Source organism: Marmota marmota, unplaced genomic scaffold, assembly GCF_001458135.2.
Source record: "Marmota marmota marmota unplaced genomic scaffold, marMar, whole genome shotgun sequence".
NCBI classification, from domain to species: Eukaryota; Metazoa; Chordata; class Mammalia; order Rodentia; family Sciuridae; genus Marmota; species Marmota marmota.
Window position 1 is genome coordinate 24,831,450 of NW_026000185.1, and position 22,647 is coordinate 24,854,096.

At 38.3% G+C, this 22,647-nt stretch overlaps 1 protein-coding gene and 1 long non-coding RNA gene across 2 annotated transcripts in view; both read right to left on the reverse strand.

Moving 5' to 3' along the window:
• Auts2 (activator of transcription and developmental regulator AUTS2) overlaps positions 1–22,647 on the reverse strand; it is a 1,115,816-nt gene that overhangs the window by 919,860 nt on the left and 173,309 nt on the right.
• Positions 3,573–22,636, reverse strand: LOC125612407. Its single transcript, XR_007342770.1, has 3 exons — positions 22,625–22,636; positions 6,162–6,171; positions 3,573–4,221 (listed from the first exon to the last, which is right to left on the reverse strand). It is a non-coding gene; the product is annotated as an uncharacterized LOC125612407 (long non-coding RNA).

Consider the following 22,647-nt stretch of genomic DNA (forward strand, 5'->3'; position numbering starts at 1 on the left):
AATTCAAATTTTAGCTCTCTTAGACAGTATCTGTAACTTCTGACTCTCTGTTTCTTCCTCTCTAAATAACAGCAAATTCATCGGTAAGCTCATGTTTTTCTAATATTTTTAAGCATGACATATAATGGAAATATCATCACGATGTGGCATGCACACACATACCCATTCATGTGTGTGATATGTACACACATCCCTTAAAAAAAGTTTTTAAAATAATATGCAATCTTAGAAAGTGTGATATACTCTGATAATCATTTATTTGATTCCACTTTATAAAATGCTGGCTATCACTAATAGCTTGAGAATTGCTATTTTAAAAACCATTCCATGCAAATGGAGTTTGAACACAAGCAGGAGTAGCTATTCTCATATCTGACCAAGTGGGATTGAAAGGAAAAGTTAATCAGAAGAGACAAGGAAGAACACTAAATACTGTCAAAGAGAATAAAATAAATCCAACAAGAAGATATAACAATAATAAATATTTATGCCCTAAAGTGCACATAATTATATGAGGAGATAGAAATAAGAGAAGGGATCTTGTCAAAACAGAAGTGAGATCAAACAAGTAAAAGCAGGGGATTAAGGAATAAAGAGGAAAGGAGGGGAAATGAAAGAACTGTGAAATAAAGTTGACCAAATTATACTAGGTACACATGTGAATATACTACAATGCATTCTAATTTTATATATAACTATAATGGATTAAGCTTACTCATTACTGTTAAAATCAAAATGACAATGAAAACCACTAAACATCTATTTAAAGTGGGAAGGCTCCTCTTAATCACAGAAAACAATTTTATAGCAATTTTATAAAAAGTAAGCCCTTGGGCTAAGGGTATATATCTCAGCTGGTAGTGTTCTTGCCTAGAATGCACAAAGTTCTGGGTTCAATCCCCAGTACAACCCCCCCGCCAAAAAAAAAAAGAAAAAAAAAAAGCAAGCCCTTAAACCAGACATGATGGTGCATGCCTATAATCCCAGCAACTCGGGAGGTTAAGGCAGGAGGATCACACATTCCAAGTCATCCTCAGCAACTTAGCAAGACCCTATCTCAAAAAATAAAAGGGGTTGTGGTATAGCTCATTGTTAGAGCTCTTATGTTTAATCCCTAATAATATACAATCTACACTAAAAGCAACTGTGATGATAAACTCTAGTCCAGCTAACTGAGGCTGAATATCCAAGGAATGCTATGTTCTTGGATAACTTCCATACTGCAAGGGAAAAATGAATCTTCTAAGTCACTATACATGCTAATATTCCATAATAAGTTGAACAACTGAAATGTTATAAAAATTTTAGATAATAAAAACTCCACATTTTATTTAATGGTCCTTATTTATCTTTTGGTCATTTATAAGGAGATATTCCATAACACACTATTTCATTCTCTTCTCTGCTGTTTTATTTCTCCTTTCATCATATTCATCACCACCACCACCATGTGTCTTCAGCAGCAACCCCTCACTTGAGTCTAAGCTTCATGATGGCAAGGACCATTTTTGCTTGTCTACTTTACTGCTATCCCAAGCACTTAGAAGATTAGGAACACAAGAGATATTTGTGAAATAAATTAATAAATTAGTGATAAAATGAGTAGAACACTGACTTCTGCACAGAAGTTCAACCCCAACAAATCACATGCCTCGTTCTTTTCCCTCCTACATGGTTATGAGAGAATCACAGAAAGACAAGCCCCTATTCTCTGAAGTCATAAGCTGTACATCATGCACTACCTATCAGTGCTTGTTTCTTTCTTCCAGTACATTTACAAGTAACAACTCCCCAGCTCCCTTTGGCACTGTTTTGGAACTACCAGTTGCTCATTTCCTTTCTGAAAAAACAACAGATGTGGAAATCAAAGCACCCTGTCCTTATACCCCTCCTTCAGCTAAAGTCAGAAGCTCCTCAGGCCACAAAGAATAACAGCAGCAAGGAAAAGGCAAATGGCAGCAGGGCAAAACAAACCAGAGGCTTCTACCTTGATGTAGTCCAGTAAAACTGAAAATGGTTTCATCTTTTTATATTTGTATCCCTCTGCAAAGAAGTAGTTGGACCCTGAAAAAGAGGCTGTCTTCTAGCTGCATACCCCAAGTTGTGGGAGGAAAGATCATACCAACTGGCATTTGGGTACAGATTTGCCATTGGTACTTCATCCACCTACTTGACTGAATCTCTCCAAAACTCATGTTAAGGGTCACGTAATCCTTTCTGCAATGACTTGATCAAGCTTGCTGGAAAATCTAACAAGAATCCAAGGTTCTCCTTGTTTCTAAGCTTATGGTGTTGTTGTCTGATGTCATTTTGAAGTAGTTTAATGCCTTCTCATTAAAACATGCATGTGTCTTGGATTGACATTTAAAGTTTGGGAGGTGGAATGGGCTCTGCTAGCAGAATAAAAGCAAATCACCTAGTAAAACAGGAGATAAATGCATAAATCTAGCCAGAGACTCTGAAGCAGAAATACATTACTGACTCAAAATATCATTTCAAATGACTTTATACTACAAATTGGCTTTAAGAGACATCTCAGTCTGCACATGTATTCCCTGCTGAATGTGTTGACTATTCAAGTGATCAAAACCAGTCCATTTTTAAATTCAGGATAAATCTCAGGCCTCAGAAACAGGAAAAGGAAGGGAAAAAAAAAAAAAAAAGGTTCCAAAGCAGAAAGGCAATAGTAAATGTTACTCATAGGACCTATCTCTCTGATATGCCTCAAGCTTGCTAACAGCATTTCTATGCCACAGGCATGATACTTTCCTTTGCCCTCCATTTATTTTACAGGAAGTCCTTCCCTAATAGCCAAGAGAATGAGACAAAGCACTCTGACATCTCTCCTGCTTAGAAAAGGCTCAAGAGCCTGGAGAGATGCCGCAAAAACCAGCATGAGCACAACAAACAGCAGTGGCCAAGGAAATTCAATCCCAATTGAAAATCTGCCAACTGGGAACTACTCGATAATTGAAGAACAAGCATTTATTTAAATAGCCAGTGTCCAGTTAAGTATAAACCATGTGGTTATCAGGATCAGAGAAGAAACCCCTCCTAAAATCACCACTAGCCTGTTAGAAGTTCTAATGACTATAAAGTCATTCCTCCCTCTAAGGTGAGGCACAGAAGAGAGCCACCAGGGTAGTGGTGCTTCAGGTCATAGTAGGCTTAGCGATGTCGAGTGGGATGGGGGGGCGGGGCATGCAGGGATTACCTTGCCCCACGTGGCAAATCTGGACATGCCAGGGAGCCCCACAGCATGTGGAGCATGGATTTGGATATGAGTAAGAGGTAACATCCAGAGCCAGGTACAGAAGTCTAAGCCAATACTGATACACAACAAATCTAACCAACTAGAAACAATACTGAATTACACACATTTAGAGTCCATTTAAATGGACTCAACAAATCATTTCAAAAATCAAATTTACTCTTAACATGGCCCAAAAGTTAAGAGCTACTATACTGGCTGACCCTAATGAACTGCCCAAACACAAGGCAACATATCACACTGCTCNGTATAAGAGACAGCACACACACACACATACACACACACACACACACACACACACGTATATATCTTTCAGTATCCGGGTACATACCAACAAGGTTGCCTGAAAATATAACCTGTGACCCTCCCAAGCTAAAGGTTTATGGGATTAAAAACATCTATGAGGTAAATCTATGAGGTAAATTGACTATAACTACAAATAAATTTTCTGTGGCCTAAAATCCATCTTCCACTGGTAGGTACAATAAAAAATCATCAGGACTAAATGAGATCCTAGCACTCAGAGCAATCATGGTTCTAAAATATGGCCCTAATCTTAGACCTGAACCTGAACCCCCAGAGGTAGCATCCAGGAACATGTGCTGTTAATAAGTTCCCTGGGGTTATTTTGAAGTTCAAGAAACACTAAGTTCATCTCTTTCCCTCCAATTACAGATGGGGAACTAATAAATCATTCAGGAGAGAGTCCATGTTCAGGCCTTCACATTAAAACTTTGTGACCTGAGAATGAATGACCCAAAGGCACTTGTTTCAGCAGCCACATATGGCCAGCCAGAGTAAGGGCAGCCAACTCCCAGCCCCCAGGCATCTCCCTCTCCAGAGCTTGGTGTGTGGCCTTTGAAACAAGTGGGAAGGAAAGGAGAGGAAAAACAGAAACCTATCATTACATTCTACACTGAGATTAGATTACAAGTAATGTGGTGAAGAGCCTTTAATAGACTAGAAATACTCTCACAGAGATGCCTGTCAATTCTGTGCAGAAGAACTAGCTAGTAAAACTTTAAACAAACAATTATTTAAACAATAATTATTCTACTTCTCTGTAAGGCTGCTGAAGGCAGAACACAAGAAGAGTTTTCTTAGGAGAGCTAGTCTCCAAATCTGAGGTCAAGACCAAGATGTAATTCAAAGTAACTACCCCTCCAGGCATTATCTCAGGTACCACCAGTCTACGGACAACAGCTAACTAATGCTGTGTGCTCCTCATTGGCCCCCATACCTAGCCAAGCCCCGCTTTTCTCCCAAGAGGTACTGTGACTATTACTAATAATGCTGGCATTGAGCAGATGTATCATCAATTAAAGGAGTTTGTATTTTTCATTTTAAGAAATAAAAACAACAGAGACATTTTTCAACTAATGAAATAATTCTGAGAAAATATCACAAAGGATAATCTTATAGAACTAACAGAGTAGAAAAAGAAAAAATTGAGCCAGGCATGAATCTGAAGGCTGAGGGAGGATAGGAGAATTGCGAAGTTGGAGGCCAGCCTGGGCCACATAATGAGAACCTATCTCAAAATTTAAAGTATAAACTAAAAGGGCTGAGGATGTATATCAGTGGTAGAGCACCCCTGGGTTCAATATCCAGTCAAAGAAGTGGGAAGAAAAAGGATGGGGAGGAGAATGAAACAGAAAAGTTAACTAAGAGGTTCAAGATCCAGATTCCTGCTCCAGTTTCAATGCTGTGAAACTAAGCTGGTTATATGACCCTGCTAGATCTGTTTCCCCATCAGAAAGATAGGGAATCGGAGAGGGAAGCAGTGAAAATGATCAAGTCCTTTTGAAATTGAATTAATTTATAGCTCTGTGGATAGCTCTTTAAATTGAAATTGAAATCAAGTCTACCTGATTATAATATCAACGAAAATTTTTTTTAAAAGCAGAGCCTATCAGTGATTGCTTTGGTCTGTTTTGTTGTTTGTTTTCAAAGGTATTCAAGAATGGAAATGAATTCAGAGTGGAAATCATGACAGCCACTTGAGTCTCATTTAACTCTAGCAATGACACTCACCAATGACCATTTGTCCCTAGATTCTACTTTCCCACTTTTACCACTACACTCTGAGTCAGACCATCCTTTCAGGCCCCAGTGTGTACCTACATCCACTTACAGCTCTATAAATAGCAACAGCCAGGCCCTACACAGTGATCAGCCACCTGTGAAATTAGCATCAAATGATCTGATCAGATTTCTTTACTATCTCTCCTCCTCTTCGCTCTGGGCCAAAAATCCAGATGCTGCTGTGCGTCACATTTCCCTTGATGGGTGGAGAAAAGACCTGTGGCCAACACAGGATGGCCACTTCACCATAGAATTCCAACTGACTTAAACAGAAAAGGTCAAAATTTTAATACCAAATCTCCAATATTTATTTTGTAAGTTTTGAGCCCTATGAAATTTATAACAAAAGTTCTATTTCCAAGAAATTAAACACAAAATATTCTGTTATTTTATAATCAATTTAACTTACTAAAGTCAAAAACAAAATCTAAAAATAGTACCTAAATTTTACAGGATTAAATATCAATTGGAACTGAAAAGGAAAAGAACTCTAAAGATGACAGGCAGCTTATGACTAGTACACATAGAGAAAATGTATTTCCATTATTTATTATTTCCTTTAATTATGAGACTTCTTGCCTAGGTTAGGAAACCTAAAATGGCAGGGACTTGTTTGTTTTGTAAAGCTCAGAAACAAGTGTTTTCTGTCCTTCCTAATGTAGGGGCACTTACGAAAAGATAACCTTTCCAATTCATTCAACAAACATGGATTTATTGAGCAAACACTGTATGTAGGACACACAGCTAGAACTTAAGGGATCAACATGTAAAAAACAATGTTTCTAAAATTGTTATACACACACACACACATTGAACTATAGCAACTATATGCAGTACCTTATTTTATACATGAATAAATATAGTTTAAATGAAATGTAAAAATGACAGTCATTTTTCAAAGTTCAGCCTATCACTATTTCATAGTCCACAGCCATGCCTCACTCCAAATGCACTTACAAGAAAGTCTGTTAGGGTAAGTACTAGCCTATTTAAGGGGAAGTTCAGAAGGCAGTTAGCAAATGCTCCTTACTGCTAGTGGTAGCATGCACCTCAATCCTACCCACTGGCCCCTTGCTGCCTCACAAGCCCCTCTGCCTGCCCCCAAGAAACCACTAGAAAACTAGTTGACTTATTCTCAGTGTTAGTTTTATAAGAACATAAAACATCCCTTTCTCTTCTCTTACCATTCTTTAAGATCAGGATCAATAACTTCTCAGGAATATCATGTACTCTAAATCTAAAATTATGCCCCTTACATGTGAGACCAGTAACTCCCCAATCTGACTGCATACTACAAATAACTGAGAGCTTTAAAAAAAGAAAAATACATTGAAGGTCCAATCACACAGCAATCCTCGTTTACCTGGTCTGGAGTGTGTGTGAGTGTGTGTGTGTGTGTGTGTGTGTGTGTGTGTTTTAAAGTCCTTGGGTGATTCTAATGCACAAGGACGGCTAGCGCTTCATTAAGTGTGATCTCTGGACCAGGAACACCAGTGGCATCTGGGAACTTCTTAGAAATTCAGAGTCCATGGTGTAGCTCATTAGTAAAGGACCTGGGTTTGATCCCCAGAACCACAAAAGGGAGGTGGGGAGGAGAAAAGATAAGAACAAGAAAGAAGGAGGGAGAGATAAAGAGGGGAGGGGACAGGGTCTAAGTTGCCCAAACTGGCCTCAAATTTGAGATTCTCTTGGCCTCTGCCTCCTAAGTAACTGGAATTACAGTGTGGGCTATGGCACCTGGCCACAATCGGTATTTCAGCAAGGCTTCCAAGTGATTCTGAGGCTCATTAACATCCAAGAACCACTACATTAGAAAACCTAAAAATATTTAAGAATTACTGTACTGTTGACTCATTTTTAAGGCATTTACATCTTACCTTTACAATTAGATAATAAAGTCCTCAAAGGAAGAAACTGAACCTTCTACTGAACCTTCTAAATATCCCTATAGCCAGTACTGTGCCTTACATAGGTACGTGCTTTGTTAATATTTAATGGCTTATCATTCAGCCAGCCTCCATGTGGAATCATAAGCCACATTCTCCACAGAGAAAAGGGAGGGCTCTATGCCAATATAAACTGGCATGAGTGGTCTGTCCCCAGAAACTTGATTAAATGTCAATTCCTTCTAAACCTACAGGAGTCAGCTGTCCCCATACTATCCAAAAATTGTCTTCCTTTAATCAAGAGTTACAAGAAGAAATTTGGAAAAAAATTATCCTGAAGAAGAAATTTTTCTTCAAAGTCTGTTTTTAAAAGAAAGAAAGAAAAATTATTGGGAAATGATTTTATATTAAAATCAACAATAATCAATCATCTATTGAATAAAAAACACTTCACTGGACTTCATAAAAGATTCAACTATTTCTTAGAAATCAAACTCAGACCAGATGCAATGGTGCATGCCGTTGAAATAGGATTCCAAGTTCAAAGCCAGCCTCAGCAACTTAGTGAGACCCTATCTCAAAAAATAAAAAGAGCTGGGGACCTGGCTCAGTGATTAAGCACCCCTGGGTTCAATACATGGAACCTTAAAAAAAAATCAAAGCTCAAAGGCCTTAGATTAAAAAGGGAATTATTCTAAAACCTAGCTTTCCGAGAATCATCTACATAAAGGGAAGCATTCACAGGAATTGCTCAAAAAATATTAGCTACTTCCATCAGAATATGGGTGCAAGACCTTCAATTAAAGCAAAGTGTGTTCTCAGAACTACAAAGTGTACAAATGACTTTTAGAAAATTGCTTAAGTAACAGAGCTTGAAATAAATACAACCACTCCATTAATACAACCAGAAAACTTTAGTAGTCTAGAAACCCTAATTAGGTGACAGATAAAAAAATGGCATGGGGCAGGCATAATGGGATAGATTTCCTCCGTTTATGATAGCCTCCGCTGATTTACTTGTGACCACACTTTCTGGGATTACCTGAGACTGCCCAAGAATTAAGGAAAGACATGTAATTCTAAAGTTCCCTTTATTATTTTCCAAACATACTAAGTTGTTCTAACCATAGAAGGGCAAGTATAGGCACCAAGCTGGAAAAGTGGTTATGATGGTTACTTCAAAAACCACTTTTGAGTTCAAAGCTAGCCTTAGCAAAAGCAAGCACCAAGCAAATCAGTGAGACCCTGTCTTTAAAATTTAAATTTAAAAAATACAAAATAGGACTGGGGATATGACTCAGTGGTCGAATGGCCCTGAGTTCAACCCCTGGTAACCCTACTCCCACCCCTACCCCCAAAGAAAAAGCACTTTGAGTTTATTTTTGATCTCAATAAAAGAAGCTTCATCTCGAGTAGGAATCAGGACCCACTCTTGAGTAAACTGCTTTCCACAGTCAGGGATTAATGATTAGCAAACTGGCTGTGTTCTTCCCCAGGTCAAACAATGGTGATGTTGAAAGTAGCTGTACATACTACACATGGTTAAGAATCACGCTGTCAAACACAGGTAACAGGGATCCTGCAAACTTAGGAATCTCCATGGGAATGGCAAGAGACACAGAGATAAGCACATACCATGGTATTTCTTGTTATCTCACGGATCCCAGAGCCACCTAAGGAAACAAAAATGACTCCTCACTATAAACTCCTAGGTTTACTAAACAAACAAGCACATTAGATCCATAGCCAGGGATGCCGGCACATATAGAAATCACTTTGGGAGACAGGGGAGTTACTGGAATTGCACTCAGGGGCATTGAACCGCTGAGCCACATCCTCAGCCCTATTTTGTATTTTATTTAGAGACAAAGTCTCACTGTTGTTTAGTGTCTTGCCTTTTGCTGAGTCTGGCTTTGAATTCTCAATCCTCCTGCCTTAGATTCCTGAGCTGTTGGGATTACAGGTGTGTACCACCACACCCAGCAGAAATCACTTTTTATGAGTATTTCTTATGGTTCCACAATTGTATTCATGGCTTATTGTCTTTTAAAGAACAGCAGAAAATGAAATTTTAAAATATTCTTAGAGGTTCCCCAGTACCATCCCTTCTGTGCCACACCCAGAACTTCTTGAATACCTTCACTTACATAAGACTTATTTACATTTTTGAAAATCTTACCAGAGTGCTGTTCCTAAAACAGAATAATACTGTATTTGCCTTCTAATTCAGTCATGGTTCTACATTAGGAAAGAAAAAAGCTACCCCATCTTAGAAATCATACAGATTTAAAGACAAATACATATGCAAATTTTTAAGTGTTATCATCTATTAATATAGGCTGAAGATTCCAAATGTTTATTTTCCCTCCACAAATAGTTCCCCTAACACAAAGCCAATAGGATTAGAATATATAACTGTATCTAATCTCCTCTCTCATTAGTCACCTGACATGCCACAATGCAGCTTTTTTATGACCCAGCACCATAATTGACAGCTTCCAGGAATACCACATAATTTTTTTTAATTTGTTCTTTTTAGTTATATGTGACAATAGAATGTATTTTGACATATCATACATACATGGAGTACAACTTCCCATTCTTTTGGTTGTACTTGATGTGGAGTAACACTGGTCATGTATTCATATCTGAACTTAGGAAAGTTATATCCGATTCATTCTACTGTCTTTCCCATTCCCACCCCAAATACCTTCCCCCGGGTCCCCCCCCCACCGCCCAATTCGGTGACCACATAACATTTTTCACAACATTGCCCAATAAAAGAAACGGACATAAATAACTTCCATATGGGGATAATACACTTAACAGTTTGTAATTATGTATTCTGTTTATTCTGCAGGTACTTATTTGGTAATTCATAATTTACCAGAACAAGTTTCTATTTATACAGATTGCTAACAGATTTATATTCTAAAGAATTCACAACTAGCCTACATTCCTCTGGAGAAATCTGTATTCCTCAGACCTCCAGCTGCCTTCAACTCATGTGGGGAATTAATTAAAATAAAAAATATATATGCTTGGACTCTGTCATAGAACTACTGAACCAGAAGCTCCACAGTTGAATTACTGGCCCCATGTATTTTTTATAAATCAACTTTATTAAGGTATAATTTATTTCAAATAAAAGTACCCATTCTGGTTTCAAGACTATCCCTGTCACATACCAGTTCTTGGAGGCTGAAATGCTAATTTTATTAGCATTGTATTGGATTATGTATAAAATTATAAAGTTTGGTCATTTAAAATTAAAACTTTAGATCCAGGGGAAAAAAAAATACCCATTCTAAGTACACTGTTTGGTGTAGTATCCACAACCAAGATCTACAACATCTCCATCATGTTGTGAACATCAAAACTGGTCTCCTGTTGGGCCCATAAGACTTTTTCCTAAGATTTCATGTTTTTCAATTGTTTAAATAAATTCCTTGTTGAAGTAAGTATTAAATTCCTCTCATAATTCTGATATCTAATTCATCTCAGTGCTGACATGTGCTACTGGCTATTCTCATTCATGTTCGATTTTCCTGATTCTTTTCATTTTATTCCAGATGTCTTTAGTTAGTAGGCATGTTGAAATGTAGCATGGGGGATGGGGAGGCAGGGTGTAGATTCTGTTTCCCTCTGGGACCCACCAAATACTATAGTGGAAAAAGAATGCACTGAGTCTCACTGCCTGTTACAGATGGCAAAATGCAAGTTAACCTCCCTGCTTGGCCCTGCTGACACCTTTCCAAAGAAAATATGCACTCGCTGGCATTGCCTCATTTCCTCCAGTTGAGGATGTAAGATCAGGTTCCTCTCAGCCCCACTGGCACCAAGGGGAAGGGGCGAGAAGGGATGATTCTACCACTTTGTTGCAGAAGGATGGGAATGGAAGCTCAGTTTCAGCCTGGACCGCTCCCCCACCCCTACTTATATTCCCTGGCACTCTACTAGACTACCACCTAGTTCTGTCAATCATGGAATGGAAGATCAGCACCCTGCTGTTGACACTACCTGGCAGGGTATTGATGAACACTGCCTGCTTCCAACAAGCAGAGTGGGAAGATCAAATTTTTTGCTCTGCCCTGCTGTAGCTTTAAGAGTATGGGATATGGTTTTCCCCTTGGTATTGGATACAGTAGAGAGAGTACTGTCAAACAAAGTTTTGTTATTCACCCATCCTTTCCCAGAGCTTGGCAAGGGAAATAGACATTTAAGCTTTTCTTTTTTAAGTGCAATTTATTGGTGTTCTTGAATAAATGTTCTTTACATTTATTCTCTAACTATAAATGATGCCATTAAGTCCTTCTAAGTGCATGAGAGAAGAGGTGGGGAGGGGAGAGAAAGAAAGTCATTATGCAAAGCAGTGAGACAAACAATTGGCCCAGAGTGGGAAATGTCGGCCTTCTGTTATTCTCTCATAGGCCTATCTAGACTCCGTTTATAAAGCACATCATCTCTGAAATCCACCAAGTTTCTGTAATGAAGCATTCCACAAAAATCTATGACTTAGGTGAAATACCACAGCTGCACCTAACTCCATGTAGCTAACCCTATACTATGTATAACCATGCAGCCCATGCCCAATAGTCCAGGTGACTCAAGACACAGCTACCTGCTCCAAAAACGCTGGAGGCAAAAGGCTGGCACCTCAAAAACACACCTCAGGTAGCCCTGGATGATTCTACTGCAGCACTCACACCTCATTTTTGGAAAGCCCTATAACTCAAGTCTGAGGGCAGTGTCAAAGAGTCAATAAATTCTAAACATAATCCTCATTAAAAAATACTCCCACACATATACTGAGTACCTAGTATTACAGGCATTTTCTAAATGATGATATGGTCCNTTAAGCTTTTTTTTTTTTTTTTTTTTTTTGGATAGGGGAGCAGGGAAGTAGGGGAGTTCCTATAACTATAGCCATTACTGACCAGAAGTTCCCACAACATCCATTCTACAACTACACAATTTATGAGTTGTGTGACCTTAGGCATCATTAAGGAAATCCAGAGGATTCACCGTCATGCCTTTTCTCAAGTCCTAAGTGGTAGACAGTCTGGATTCTTTCTACCTTTCATGTGCTTTTTTGTTGTGTCATGTTCAAGGTTTTTAGTTTAAGGAAAAAGACCTTAAGGGGAAAAAGTTTAAAGGAAAGAATGGGGCTAACACTCTTTGTAGAACTAGAACCCTTAGAGATGTATATCTTTAAGATGCCCTCTCAATGATTTTGATGCACAAATATGCAGAAACAGAAGCAATGTTCTAGGGCATTAGAAAATATCAGACCCACTAAAGGGGCTCACCAGGCAATCCAATTGTGGATAATACTATGTGTAAGGCGACCTACTTGTATACTTTTGTTTGAATTTGTTCATTTATTCCTTATAGTAACTTTTATGTGACAATGATTTAAATTATCATTTTCCATATAAGGAGATACTCCTAGTTTAATAGCCCAAGATCACACAGCTCATAAATAATGGAGATAGAATTCAAAACCATGCTCTTTTGCTCCCTGAGTCCACATTTTTACAAACTACTCTCTCACACAATGCAAAGCTTATAAACCTACCTTTATGTATACATTTTCAAAATTTATTCAAACACATTAAGGCATTATCCTCCTGTAATAAATAAAGTCAAGGAACACGGGAATCAAAAAGGATTTGCCTTAGGCTATAAATTCAAAAAACTCATTGGCATTCTCCCTGGGTTGGGAGGTGCAAATTATTAAGTCCTAACTTCTTAGACTAGCTCTTCATAAACTGATACCAGCCTCTATTTTCAAAGTTAATTCACGTTTTAAGGCTTTAAGCTCCGGACAGGAAAAAATTGTACTTCTGTTAGACTGCACAGCTGTTTAGAACCAACTCAGTAAGCACTGACTTAATGAATGAGAAGCAATAAACCCAGCAAGGGGGGCAAAAAAACCAAAAGTAATGACTCAAATGTAGAGCAACTGAAATGGAACCGGACCAATGTGAATGTCTTATTTGACCCTATATCTTTCATTAAACTAATCGTGTACATCTATCTCAGGCTCTATAAGTTGTATTATCCAAGTTAGACACAATCACAATTCTCCCTCACCCCACCCCTATTGCCAGGGATGGAACTCAGTGCCTTGTTTATGATGGACAAATACTCTACCACTGATGATTAGATGATTACTAAATAATCTTAGCCCAAGATCACAATTTTAGACATTTCAGCTTTCTATGCCAAACAAAAGGGAGACATGGGGATTCCCATTTCTTTCCCTTAGTAAAAGCAAAGAAATCAGGTCACATGACAGGCAGATATAAGGTGGAACTGAAGCAAAATACACCCAGTCTCTGGATTTGGTTCTTAGCTCCAAATCTTCTTAAGAGACAGACCATTCATTGTTGTTCTGCCCTGGTGATCTCCCTTCTTGTTTATTTGGCAAGCTTCTCATTGTCTTTCAAACCCACCTTGATCAACGTCCTCCTGAACACTTCCACTGGCTGCATGTTCTATACTACCATTGCATGTTCTATACTACCACCATCCTTTGTGGCCCCTTTCATTGCTGCTGTTTTCACAGTAATTGAAACCATTTATTTGCACACAGATGGTTCATACTAGACAACTTCTTGAGAGATGAAAAAATGCTTAATTCTTTATTCCAGTGTGTGCCTGGAACCTAGCTGCACTGAATACATATTATCCATTAAGTTTCTCAAAGCCAAGTAATTTTCCCCTAAAAAACCCCAAATCCCCTTTCTCATCATTCCCTTGTCCAGGTACCAGGTAAAGCCTGTGGCTTCCTGTAGAAAGATCTCCCGGGCTTTAGAAGATGCGGGGTGGGGTGAAATTTTCACGTGAAATGCACAAAAGTCATGGGTGCAGAGGCCAGAGCAACTGCAAGGTTAGTCATCCACAGTTCTTTCTGCTGCAAAATCTGAGCCCTCCCCCACAGTGCTCCAACACTGTGAACACAGCTCCTTGAACTGTGGGGTCAGCAGGTAAAGCTACATTTCCTTTGGTGATCTACTCTAAAACAAACTGGCCATTAGCTCCCTCAAGTAGCAATCTGTCCTGCCTTATATGAGTCTTTTCTTTTTTAAGTGCAATTTATTGGTGTTCTTGAATAAATGTTCTTTACATTTATTCTCTAACTATAAATGATGCCATTAAGTCCTTCTAAGTGCATGAGAGAAGAGGTGGGGAGGGGAGAGAAAGAAAGTCATTATGCAAAGCAGTGAGACAAACAATTGGCCCAGAGTGGGAAATGTCAGCCTTCTGTTATTCTCTCATAGGCGTCTCTAGACTCCATTTATAAAGTACATCATCTCTGAAATCCACCAAGTTTCTGTAATGAAGCATTCCACAAAAAGCTATGACTTAGGTGAAATACCACAGCTGCACCTAACTCCACGTAGCTCACCCTATACTACGCATAACCATGCAGCCCATGCCCAATAGTCCAGGTGACTCAAGACACAACTACCTGCTCCAACAACGCTGGAGGCAAAAGGCTGGCACATCAAAAACACACGTCAGGTAGCCCTGGATGATTCTACTGCAGCACTCACACCTCATTTTTGGAAAGCCCTATAACTCAGTCTGAGGGCAGTGTCACAGAGTCAATAAATTCTAAACATAATCCTCATTAAAAAATACTCCCACACATATACTGAGTACCTAGTATTACAGGCATTTTCTAAATGATGGTATGGTCCTCATTTCTATTTTTAAAAGTATAAAAAGATGTTTTGATACATTATGAGAACATCACCTGAAATAAATCAAACTAATATGTCAAGAACCAACAAAAGGGGGCTAGGGTATAGCTTAATGGTAGATCACTTCCTTACCATGTGCAAGGTCCCAGGTTCAACCTCCAGCACCAAAAATACTATAAACCAACAACAGTCAAGAAAAACCTCACAAAACAAAATGAAACCACAACTTAAAACATTCTCTGATGTGTTAGTCTCAAATAAGAACAATTCCATAATGTCACTTTTTGTTTCATTATGCCAACCATCTGGAAAAAGACATAAACATATCAGTTACATGCCTACTTATGCTCTTAACATTCACATTCATACCACACTCACCATTCACCACAAATACCAACTACGTATCTAATAATAATGAAAGCAAATAAAATGCACTGAAACACATTCTACATGTTGTTCCAAAGGTTTAGCATGTGTTTTTACCCTTCAAAACAACTATATGAGGTAAAAACTACAATTATCTTATTTCCTAGCTACAGTTTGGTTCAATGACCCCTCCAAACACACTGTCTTTATCTTTTTTACTTTTGTTTATGTCTCTTATTTATTATCAATAATCAGGTTCACTCTAGATTATTCTGTGACTGGGAAACAAGAGCACCAAAGAACTGAAAATATACCATCCTTTTCACTCACAAGCTCTGGTTTGCAACATTAATTCACAAACAATAAAGGCAGCAGACAGCTCCCATGAAAGGAGAAGGAGATACAAATGCAAACACATTATAATCTGAGAAGCAATTAGGTCTCTAACTTGGAAAGTTAGGTATTTCCAGCTAAATACAGAATGGTGCATTTCTAGTGCCGTTAACTTTAGGAAGACCGCAGCTAATCTCATTGAATCCATAAATAAAACCCACTCTGTGAACATTACATAATTCACCCCTCAGCCTCTCATTTCCTGGACAGCAATCAATTCTTGAAAGGCAATCAACTTATTTCTCCCCATGAAACAAGGAAAAAAATTCTAGTGATGCTGTGTACACACCAAGACATATTCACTAAAATCGTCTCTTTGTGATTTTTGTCTCCCACCTAATTATAGATGAAATATGATTTACATTCCTTGTTCAAGTGTGACATATTTAATAGATTATTCCATATCAGTTTATCCAGTCAAGTCAGAATAACAGTAACAATGTTAATCAGGGGTAGACCTACGTATCAATTTTAAGCTTCATATGTTCAATGAAATTATCAAGAGTTGCAGGACACCATCAATATGTTTTGCTCTCTTCACAGTGGGGGAAGAGAATATGTGCAACATGTGTGCTGAAACTCGGCCCCACACGCTCCATGGTGGGGATGCTGATGGCCCAATCTAAAAAGAAGGATGCTATCTTGCTTGCTACCTGGAGCCTTGACACTAGCTAAGCCATCAGGCCACATTTCCCTGTTCTGCTTGGAGACTGGAAAACCCAAGCCCCTCTGTGAAGGAACTTATCTTCTCCAGCCACCTCATCCTCTCATTTCATCCTCTGGAACTCATTTTCCCTCAACTCCCCTTCTTCCAAATCAGGGCAACTGTCTCTCTCAAACACGTTCCGATAGCACATAACCTTCTCCACTGTTCACTCCCTCCATTTCTGTCACTAATTAAAATGTGGTTCTTTTATACAGGGTCTCAGTACCCCACCTCAGGATTTTCCTATTCGTTCTTCTAAACCTTACAGCTTATTACAGTTCATTGCTGGTGGTGTTGAAACTATCCTAGCTCCTGGCTATAACTATAACATGAGTTTACTAGCCTCATGGAAAAGAAATATACATCCTGTGCCTAGTCTACCTCTTTGAGCTGAGCAGACTGTCTCCCTTCTCTATCATTCCATTGCCTACAAAAGTGAAATGTATTCCACTGCACTACTGTAAAGCGGAATGAGCTAATGTAAGTGCTTAGCAAAGTACCTAGCACAAGGTAAGTGCTAAATGTTCTTTAACCTATGCTCATTCTTTCTTTCAGCTTATAATCTGACATGTCGAGAAGAGGGTTGGTAGCTTAGATGTGGTCAAACAGCCATCTGGGGCCATGGTCAAGATTAAAGACACTAATTCTACCATATACCTTTCCATCAATCACTTGTCTGATAAACCAAACATTCACTAGAAAATTGCCAACAGAGTATTGTACCAAATTCTGCAGGTTTTAGAGGAGATAGAACTAAAACGTGGTACCTACACACAGGAATATAAAGTCTGATTTAAAAAAAAAACTGTCTTGTATAATTACAATAGAATTGATGAGACACAGTGATGACAGTAATCTCCAAGTGGGGCACAGATGAAGCAATTACAAACTTGCCCTAAGTGGAGGGTCTGAGAAAGTTTCACAAAGTGACATTTAAATTGGTACTGAAAGATCTGGACAATTAAGAAATATTTAAGCTCAGGCTTGCTAAGACTCAACTTATTTCTCTGGCCAGTCATGGATCCTGAGAATCTGTTATTTGGGTCTGGGCCTCAGTGAGTAATGGACAGTGGTGGGGGTGTGTTCAAGTTCAAGGTATGCTACAGCAGGTGACTGAGAGAACTTACTCAGGGTCAATTCAAAACAATCTAGAGATCAAGGACCAACAAGATGACCTTAAACACATATCTTTAAAATCTAGTTATTTATGGAAAACAGTTCCTTGAAAATAAAAACAGACTTATCATGTGATCTAGCAATTTTACTTCTGTGTGTGTGTGTGTATATATATATACATATATATAGATATCTATGTATGTACATACACACACACACACAGGAAACAGAAGAGAGGATTGCAAAGAGACTTGCACATCCATGTTCATAGCAACATTATATATACAACAGCCAAGAGGCAGAAGCAGAAGCACCTCACATGTAAAATAAAGAATGAACGGGTAAACAAAACGTGGTATAGACACACAAGGAAAATGTTTTCAGCCTATAATAGAAAACAAGTCATAACATATGCTACAACATGGATGAACCAAGAGAATATTATGTTAAATGAAATAAGCCAGTCACAAAAAGTCAAACATTGTATGACTCCCCTTAATGAAATACTTAGAGTAATCAAATTTAGAGAGAAACAGAAACAGGAGTGGTGATTGCCAGGGTCTAGGGAAAGAAGCTGAGCTTAATAGGCACAAAGCTTCTATTCTGAAAAATGAAAAGTTCTAAAGATTTGTTGCCCAACAACATAAATGTACATAGCACTACAGAACTAACTATATGCTTTTAAGATGGTTACAATTTTATGTAATGTATATTTTGCTATAATTTTGAAATTTTATAAGTAAACTGTTTTTAAATCTAGCTCTTTTGATTGCAAACATTCAACTTACAACTTTTTGAAACTCAAATTTGTTTTTCCTCATGTAAACTAATCTAGGGCGATCAACTAGAAATGAGGGGGTAGAGAAAAAAACAACATAACTAACAAACCTGGAGTAAAACAAAATGCAACCGAGATAAAAGACAACATTCCTAAAGTATGAAGAAGGTCCTTTTATCCTCTTTGGATTCCTCTGGGAAATTCTTTAGATTGCTCAGAGCTAGTATGACTATATTTAATAGGCAGACTATAAAGTAAGTGGGGGAAACTTGGTCATGGTTTGGGCTAAAGAGCTCTAGAGGACAATTCATCCATCCATCATGGGCCTAGTTTCAAAAGCCCAAATGGAGATATGAACCCTAAAAACTGAAGGCCTTAGGGCCCCAACCATTTCTTTACTGGACATGATTACACTCAAGGCTGTCTTTCCTCTTCAAGAGCCTAAAGTCAAGAACTCATCAGCTCCCAGACATTGGCTCCCACAATCACATACTTCTCATGTTAACCACACTTACTAATGTGAACAGGATTTGTCTGATGAATGAAGTGCAATTTTTTTCATGCTCAAGTCATACAAATTTTACATTTGTTGAGTGCCCTACCTTAGAAAATACATATCTCCTAACCTACCTGGAATGCCAAGTGACACTTTTTTATTACATGCCCTTCCCCGACAAACTCATCAATTGTATAATTTAATTCAGTACTTTCAAGTAAATCAGAACGTCCTCCTCCAGTTGAAATTGAAGGTATGCTGGGCATCTATAACTAGCCAGTTCAGCCCTGTACCTCATCATTTGAAACCACAGGAATCCTCTTAATGATTTTAAAACAAAAAATCATCCAACTCTCTGGAACAAAAGCAGTTCCTCTAGCAGTTATTCATAATTCCAGGACACTGCTGAGTCTCCAGTGTTCATCTCAGCTAACAGGGGGCAATGTTACATAAATCACCTCCCTGCCATTTCATGGCACTTCAGGAAATTACTGGATACTATTAACCTGGCCTAAATTGCTCAGAGAATTATCAAAACTCATCTCATTTATGCTAGTAATATCAGCAAGAAAGGAATAAAGTCCGCAGCCTTGAGTGACTAGACTTCTTGTCAGGACACCCATTGGGTAACCATGGTTAAGTGGCCTTTTGAGTTACTTTAGCAGTTAAGAAAACAAATGAGACCTGCCTCTATCCAACTTCAAAGGCTCTAAAAGTCAGAAAGAGAATATACACTGCTTTGAATTCTTAACCAAATCTTGCATAAACTCAGTCCAAGACATTCAATGGCTACCACCTCATATTCAAAAAATCATGTAAGGTGTGAAAAGGACTCTCAGGCTCGGAAAAATGCATCACAATTTAAGAAAGCCAGCTAAATATATTGGTATACTGAAACAGGAGCATGATCTGCATATCAAGGGGGGAATGGAATAATAAATGTTAACAAAACAGCAAAAGCACATGCCAAACACTGTTCTAAATGCATGGTGTAAACTAACTCTTATCACTAAGAGCCTGTGAGCTGGGCACAGTGGTGCAGGACTGCAATCCCAGCTGCTCAGGAAGCTGAGGCAGGAAAATCAAAGGATTGAGGCCAGGCTGGACAACTTAGTGAGATTCTTATCTCAAAATAAAAAAGGCTGGGTATACTCTACTAGGTAGAAAATTTGCCTAGCATATTCAAGACACTAAGTTCAATCCCTAATAGTGCTAAAACGAAACAACAAAAAAAAAGACATTCATTATCTCCCCTTTACAGATGAGAAAATGAAGACACAGGAACAAAAAGAAATCTGCCCAAGATCAACCAGTTTCTAAGTGGTGAATCTGGGATAAAAAGCCTGAGCTTCTGTCTAGTTTCTCCAAAATATAATGGAAAGAAATGGTGCCCAGTTGGTAGTGGTCAGGGAAGATGTAGTAAAGCTGTAGGTATTTCAAATGGACCTAGAAGGGTAAAAAGATATCATTAGTAAGGTAAATATAACCAAACACTCTTACGTAGATGTTCCTACATAGTCACTTATAAACAGATATTGCACTCATACCAGTCCTGGCTCCCTATACAAATGTGAGAGGAAAATGAGAGCCCTAGATCTGAAGGGGATCTACTCAATCAGCCTCAATATATCACCAAATGCCGGTGTCTCCTAGGCCCCCAGGCATCTTCCTATAGGCTTTTCAGCACAGCAGAGGCATCACCCTGACTTTTTTCCTACTTTGTTAAAGCAACTTAAATGTGCAGATGAAGGATCACCCTAAATACCATTTTTGTTACTGTATTACATTTACACATAATATTGGGTCAATTTTGACATAGTCATACAAACATGGGATACATTTGCTCCAATTCAGTCCCCAGTACTTCTCCTTTTCCTCCTCTCCTCCCTTTGCATGTTCCCATTCTCCTAATATTGGTCTTCCTTCTACTTAATTATTAGTATTTGATTAGCACCTTTACAGATATAAAGGTAAAATTCACTGTGGTATGTGCAAAGGGGAAAGTCTGGTCATATTCATTACAGCTTTCCTCTCTGTTCCCATCCTTCTTCTTTCCATCTCAATTCCCTTCCTCTACTCCACTGATTGCTTCTATTTTCATGGAGATTCCCCACCCCCACCTTTTTTGTGCCCTTATTTTGGTCTAACTTCCACATATAAGAGAAATCATTTGATCCTTGACTTTCTGATTTCACTTAATATGATGTTCACCAGTTCTATCCATTTATCAGTAAATGCCTGAATTTCATTCTCCTTTATGACTGAGTAAAACTCTGTTGTGTATATATACCACATTTTCTTTATCCATTCATGTGATGACAGGGATCTGGACTGGTTCCAAAACTTGGCTATTGTGAACTGTGCTGCTATAAGGACTGTTAGTATCTGTATCCCTACTACATGCTGATTGTAGATCTTTTGGATAAATACCAAAAAGAAGGACAGCTGGGTCATACACTGGTTCCATTCCTAGTTTTTTGAGGCATCTCCTTACTGCTTTTCCAGAGTGGTTATAATACATTTGAAGTTTCACTAACAATGTATGAGCATACCTTTTTTTCCCACATCCACACAGTATTTATTATTTGTGTTTTTGATAACAGCCATTCTGACTAGAAGGGAAATCTCAATATAGTTTTGATGTGCATTTCCCTAATTGCTACAGATGTTGAACGTCTTTTCATTATTTGTTGGCCATTTGTATTTCTTTGTTTGAAAAGTACTCAATTCCTTTCCCACTTATTAATTGGATTATTACGGGGAGGATTTTTTTGCTTCGTGTGTGTGTGTCTGTGTGTGTGTGTGTGTGATATTAATCCCTTGTCCAAGAAACAGGTTGTGAAGACCTTCTCCCGTTCTGTAGGCTCTCTTCATACTCTTCTTTGCTGTGCAATGATTTTTAATTTGATGTCATCCCACTTGTTGACTCTTGGTTTATTTCTTGCACTTAATAAGCCTTGTTAAGGAAGTTAGTACCTGTGCCAATATGTTGGAGTGTTGAGCATACATTTTCTACTATCACTTGCAGAGAATTAACAGTCTGATTCCTAGATCTTTGATCTACTTTGAGTTGACTTTTGTGCAGGGTGAGAGAAAGACACCCTAAATATTTTTAAATTCCTTATTAAAATGTGTGATGAAAGTATAAGGTGGCCTTATAGTAAGTTCATCTTCTTCAGTCACTCATTTAGAGTTATAAATAATAAACCTGAGTTTCATTTCTTCCCATATTTCTGCTTGATTAATAGGCTGTATCCCTGAGCATTACCATGGCGGTTCAGGTCACAATGGGTTCTGTCATTATTTCATATAAATGAAATGATCTCTTACATCATGCAAGGCAAAACACCAAGAATTTAGGTATATGCTCCCAGAACAAAGATTGCCTCATTGTTACTCCCACGCTTCCCCAGCTCCCCCTCATCATTTTGAGACTGGCTCTTACTATGTTGCCCAAACACAGACTGTCTTTGAACTGCTAGGTTCCAGTGATCCTCCTCAGTCTTCAGCCTCCTAAGTAACCTAGGCTACAGGTACATACCACCACAACCAGTTTTTAATTTTCTTGTGTATGTATTTTTGTAGTTATATTTGCTAATCTATTGATTGACGTGAGGTCTTGCTATTTTGCCCAAAGTAATCCTCCTGCCTCAACTTCCTGTGTAGCTGGGACAACAGGTACATGCCACTGCATTCAGCTATTTCCTTTCCTTTTCTTTTGTGACCTGGGAAGGTACTCCATTTTAATGGTTTTTAAAAGTTCCATAGCATTCTTTTAACATTATTTCAATTTAATATTATTTCAAAATCTAGACCTCCATTCACTGTAGCTTCAACA